Source organism: Gopherus evgoodei, chromosome 1 (genome assembly GCF_007399415.2).
Source record: "Gopherus evgoodei ecotype Sinaloan lineage chromosome 1, rGopEvg1_v1.p, whole genome shotgun sequence".
NCBI lineage: Eukaryota > Metazoa > Chordata > Testudines > Testudinidae > Gopherus > Gopherus evgoodei.
In genome coordinates, this window is record NC_044322.1 from 10987770 (window position 1) to 10994135 (window position 6366).

The 6366-nt window shown below is 46.5% G+C and overlaps 1 protein-coding gene across 4 annotated transcripts in view; it reads right to left on the reverse strand.

The window, feature by feature from the left end:
* The window catches only part of GDPD4 (glycerophosphodiester phosphodiesterase domain containing 4), an 84841-nt gene that overhangs the window by 27705 nt on the left and 50770 nt on the right, over positions 1-6366 (reverse strand). The window lies entirely within an intron of this gene.

The following is a 6366-nucleotide window of genomic DNA, read 5'->3' on the forward strand; positions in this document are numbered from 1 at the left end:
GAACTCACAGCCTAGCAGGTGAGGAGACCAGGATGCTTTTATGCCACCTTTCACGCCCCTAGGAATAATTTAAGGTGAATGGGGGGCAGTCTTACGTTATGGCAGTCCCAAGCTGCTTAAAGACACCCCCTTCTATCCCTGTGCACATCACCCTGAACCAGAGTTTGTGAGGGAATGTGCATAATACATCCATAAGCTGTCCTATCCAGGCTATGACGCTAATTAGCCCTAATCTGTCTGACCACAGCTCCCTATTAACCAAAAGTTGGTCATGCTCCCTGGTAGCAAATGTTCACTGTCCTCTGCATACCCACTCATCCAAACCCACAAGCTTCTGGAGATTCCCGTTGTCTCAGTAACGTAGCGGATCCATAAACCTGAGCACTGCTTGAACTTAGTCCACCATCTTAGATGCAGCAGAAGAACCATAAACGTTTCCATGTGGTGTAGCCACCAGAGGAGGGCAAATAGCCACACTGTGTTAGCATGTGGTTACATCTCCAAAACCCTTTGGTTGATCAGGTTTGTACTGGATATAGGAAAATATGAGCTGCTCCCTTTAGCACCACTAAGACCTTTTTTCTTCTACTCAAATCTGGAATTATACTGCAATTAGACCATCTCTATCCAACTTTCGGAGCGGGGCAAGGCAGAGGAGAAAATTGTTCTGGGAAATGGATGGCTGTTGAATTAACTGATGCTGGATGTAGTGAGGAAGGCCCTGATAAAGGCCCAGTATGAGGCCTGAGGCCTGAACTAAAGTAATGGTCAAGACTTAGCTAAAAAGCAAAGTCAAGCTGTGAGCTGGAAGCCAGCTCGGTTCACAGATGCTGGCTAGGAAAGGATTGATGATGCATAAACATATAGTCACCTAGCATATTGAAGTATAAATACGGCACCAGAACACCTTATACTGAAACATTCCACAGATAAGAAAGAACAGGCCGACCCATCCCAATGACAGGGGCAAAAGGGTAAAATGATGGATAGAGTTGTTGTGATCGAACCAACATGTACAAGGTGAGAGGCGGCACCTTACTACGTAGAGGGGTTGCACCTTACTGCGTAAAGGGGTTGCACCTCAGTACGTCAGGAGTGATGTGTAATTTGTTTGTACCTGCGTATAAGAATGTATCCCTGGGGTGGTGTCGTGGTCTGGCTGAGGGGGCAGTGGAAAGTCCCGCCACTGACTGAGCCAGGTCCATTGCCAAGAGGCACTTTCTCATAGTATGCCCGGTAGACTAAGTAATCTACGGGGAACTGCCATTGTGTCCAAGATCGCAGTAAACCTAGCCGACGTGACTTCGAACCTCACTAGACTCTGTGGTCATTGGGGGTTCTCTTCGGGTCTGCTGTGTCAGCTATCTGCGCAGAGCTGGGGCAGCAAACAGAGGGAACACACGCATGCGGCCGAGTGATACCAACAAGGAGAGAGCAGAGCACCACACCGATAGCATCTGACAACATCTCTGACAACACTGGATGTCTGGAAAAATTACACTGAAGTGGACAGATGGAGAGAATCTTTGCAAAGACAGTAAGTGCTTTGGTGTGTGATGCTTTGCTCAGCTAGAGGGGGCTGGTGGAAAGAAGAAAGTTTGCTGCAGTGATTCAGAATAAGTTAGGAGAAGGCCAGGGTGCTGTGGTCGAGATTAGTCATTAAGGGAGATGACAGAACACTTCCAAACAACCAGTGCAACTAGAGCTGGCTACCAGTCACTACAGAATTGTTTCACTCAAACAAGAGCTTCAGTGTGATCAGTTCTTTGATGGGAAAAGCCATCAAGGTAGAACATCAAGGCAGAAACTTTGCTGATCTGCTTCCCTACTGGAATCATGCGCATCACATGATTGGGAACAAATAGGCAATATGGTGGCTTTACTTGGAACCTTGGCCAAAAACACTTCCCTCAGAAATCTCACAGCTTTTTCCATGACAAAGGCCATGGAAGTTCAAGTCAGCATAGTTCAAAGTCAAAATAAGACACGTTTCCCCTCCCCCATCAGTTGGGGCAATTAACCATTGAAAAAGATTGCCAAGTGAAATGGTAAATCCTCCATCCCTTGGAGTCTTTATGCCATGGCTGGATACCTTTCCTAAGGATATTCTATAGTTCAATCACCAGTGGCTGGGCTAGACACAGGAATCATAGAATATCAGGGTTGGAAGGGACCTCAGAAGGTCATCTAGTCCAACCCCCTTCTCAAAGTAGGACCAATCCCCAACTCAGTCCCCAAATTGCCACCTCAAGGACTGAAGTCACAACCCTGGATTTAGCTGGCCAATGCTCAAACCACTGAGCTATCCCTCTCCCCATGGGAATTCTATAACCAGTATTATGCAGGTGGTCAAAGTAGATGATCATTATGGTCGCTTCTGGCCTTCCCAGCTATGAAATCTATTAGATCTCGCTCTTCATTGATCAGCACATTGATATAGGTTGGTTCAGAAGTAGACCAGACCCAGGTAGGGAAACAAGCTTGGTTTACTGCAAAATATCATGTACTGCTTTCCACCAAGCACACAATTATGGCAATGAAGATATTTACAAGGGTAAGGTGTCAGACTAAGATATACAGAACTATCCCTGTCTATGTTATCTACTAATTACAGAGAGTATTAGGAGCTTGAACTCCTGGGGCCTACTAGCAGCTCTGCCAGTGACTTCCTGTGTGTCCTTGGGCAAGTCATTTAATTTCCCTGGGCATCAGTTTGTCTGTCAAGCATAATATATTAAACTACCCCTCAGCACTGATGTGTTGAAAGGCTGGATGAATTAATTGCCCTGGAGATCTCTGGATGAAAGAACAGGACCATACCGTCAGGAATACAGCTTTCTGGGAACACATGTTCTTTGCCAGAGGACTGTTTTAGTTCTCTCACACATTTCCTCTTGACCAAGACCCAAAGACAGAACTGGACCCTACATTGCTGTACCAAGTCTCTTCTGTACCTGGATGCTGCACTCACCCACGCTGCCTCTGTTGCTTCTTTTGCCATGGACAGGCACCCAGGAGGGGAGTATATTATACGAGCAGGTAGAAAAGAGAATTCCTGGCCAGGGGAGGCAGGGCAGGACTGGCTCTGGCTAAGAGTCCCAACGAAGCCCCTTCCCCTAACCAGCCATATATTCTTCCTCCTCTCTGTCACAGTGCCTCCTATAGGTCTCCTCAAACTCTTCAGAACTGGACAATCCTGAGAGTTTAGTATTTTCCATTGTTCTGGAGGGTTAACATGTGGCTTAACAGCCCTGGTTTTAGGCACATGTACTGCAAAGCACTGCTTGTCTCCCTGCAGCTTCAGAGACCCAAGGCCCTGAGCCAATTCTCAGGCCACTCTAATTAATCCCTCTTCATACAGAAAAGACAAAATCTTGGCCAGTCATGCGCGCGCGCGCGCACGCACGCACGCACGCACGCACGCACGCACGCACGCACACACACACACACACACACACATATACACTGGCAGCATCAGCAAGGCAGCTTCATTGCTTAAAGCTGATCTGGCAAAGGGAAATATCAGTGTTGTGCCCTCTCTTTCACATGTTCAGGCTTTGTAAAGAAAACCTAGAATTAATTCTTAGTATTATTTTTCCCGGAGTTTTTTAATCCTGGAAATCCTTAGACATGTAATAAATGTCATGTCACATCTTCCCTGGCTTGGAAGACCTACTTAATAGCTGTGGGAGTTTATTCATCCTTAACAGAAAGAGATTTTCTTCCAACTGTTGGTTAGGCATGTGAGTTAAACAGGCGTTAATAAAATACAGCAAATGCAGAGGTTAAACACTCTTGAAGAAAACCCTTTCATTTAATCAGGCTTCGCCTTCCTGGGCAGCTCTGATAACATAATCCTGCTAGTTTTCCAGTCCCCCATAGTATTTCTTCCTGGAAAAACAGGTAAAGTAGACATGAGGCTCTAAAAGAAAAGCTGCAACCACCAAAACATCCTCACACTTTTTGAGGTGGGAAGGAACCCTTCAGACTACATCTATAAACATAAAAAAAACCTCATAGAACAAAAAAACAAAAAGAGAGAGTGTGGCCACAAATCCACTTTATTTTCCTTCACCGGCCACTTTGAAGGCCAGGAGCTGCCTCTTGGCAATGGCTCACAGCACTCACTGTATGGCCTTGTCCACACTAGAAAGTTGTCCCATTTTAACTAAACCAGTATCATTAAAGAGGTAAACCTCCCCAATGTAGATCCAGTTATATCAGTATCGAGGTGCCTTATGCTTGGTACAGCTATTCCTGTATGAGAAGGAGAATAAGGCTTTGTCTATATTGCCAATTGAACAACAAAACTTTTGATGTTCACAGGCGCTTTAAAAAGCCCCCCCGCCCCGAAAGACAAAAGTTTTGCCGCAGCAAGTGGCAGTGTAAACGGCTCATTGTCAGCAGGAGCGCTCTCCTGTTGACAATGCGAACCCGGCTTGTAGGAGGTGGAAGTATTTTGTTGGAAAAAGTGCCAACAAACAGCGTTTACAATGCCCGACTTTTAGCCACACACCCATGTCACTAAAAGGCTTTGTCTGTGCTACACAGCTAAGCTATAAGGCACCTCTAGGGTGAAATCTTCTTAGGAGACGGAGGTTGATAGGTGTGAACTCATCTTTCACTTAACAGAACTTCAACTAAGCCATCAGGCTCCCTAAGACAAAAGGTGAACCAGCCCACAAGTTTTTAGTGAGTATTGTTTTGTGTGGGTGGGTGGGAAGGCAGAATATAAAGAACAGGCAAGGAAGACTGGAAAGAGAGAGACACAGCCAGGGCCAGTGCAACCATTTAGGCAGACTAGGCGGTTGCCTAGGGCACCGAGATTTGAGGGCGCCAAAAAGCGCCCTCAAATTTTTTTTAAATGGTTGAACAGCCGTTGCTGCTGAGACAGAGAGGGAGTATGAGCTGCCGCAGTCATGCCTGCACGACCACCCGCAGGCACCACTTATCACTGTTTGGAATGGTCAGTGTCCCCCTTAGAAATGCCAACAAGCTTATTCAGCGAAGTTTTGATGTACTTGATACATGCTATTAGATCGTCAATTAGGCACCAACGAGATAATTTAAGAGTAAATGTCTTTTTGTTTGAAGTACCACTGAACACTAATCTGTCCATTGCCCTCTCCCTCCTGTGTTACTGCTTGAAGCAGAATCCTGGGTAACAATAATGGGGATGCTGGATAAACCTTTTACAATATTTCCCTTTTATAATGCCACATTTTTAATACAATTTTAAAATTAGATCCCATAATTTCAAGGCATCGATTTCCCCGTTTAGACAATTAAATTGCAATTGTCGGCATGAACATCATTTTAAAGCTGGGTTTTGAAAATCTAATTTAACTTCAAAAATTGATGACCAAAAGATGGGCACGTGAAGTAAGGTAAAAGTAATTAACCGAGGGTCTACCATTCACTCCCAACACCGCAAAAGAGCTGAGGGATTTCCAAAGAACTCCGACACCACTACAGTGTATCATTCAAACATGAGAACATAGTTACTACAGATAATAAATAATAAGTTACCTGGGTTGGAAATAGATCTTTGTGGAAGGGAAAGCAGGAAACTTGTCTTTTTGATTACAGAATTATTTTGCTTCTGGATCCATTAAAATCATAACTGATTTTTTGGGGGAGGGGATCTGGGGAAGAAACTCTTTTCTCTACTAGGTTTGTTTATAGGCAGCTGAAAAGAAAAATTAACCGGCTTTGCACAGAACTGAAACCTAAAGGTCTCTCCTCCCTCCTTCTCTACTCTGACCCCTCTGGGCTATTCCAAGTTAATTGTCATCTAATTGCCCAGCAAAGAAAGAGACAGTGGCAGCAATTAGGCATAGCCCCCACCAGTTCGGGAGTCATTAACACAGTACAAAGATATGCTGCATGCTTTCCGTGCACCCAGGCCTAATGAGGGACTGGGGGCAAGAGGAGCAGGGCTGAGCCCCTAGGGAGTGAGCCGCAGAGAGCCAGTGCCCAGGAGGCTGAGAGGGCATGGGGCTACAGGGGCATCCCCACTGCTATTTAAAATGCAGATCCTGCAGCGGTACCTCTCCATGGGACAGAGCCGGTTCCTCACAGAAGCTTCTGTCCAACAGCTCTTCCTTCTGCAGCTGCTCTTTGTGCTCCAGCTCCATTCATGGCAGCTGAACCCCCTGTCCTGACTGCAGCCAGCCCCTCATCCCCTGCCCTGCCTCCAGTCAGCCCCACACCCCTTGCCCTGCCCACAGCCAGCCTCACACCCCCTGCCCTGTCTCTAGCCAGCCCCACACCCCTGTATCCAGCCAGCCCCTCACCCCCTGCCCGCAGCCAGCCCCGCACCCCCTTCCCTGCCTCAACCAGCCCTGCACCCCTTGCCCTTCCCGC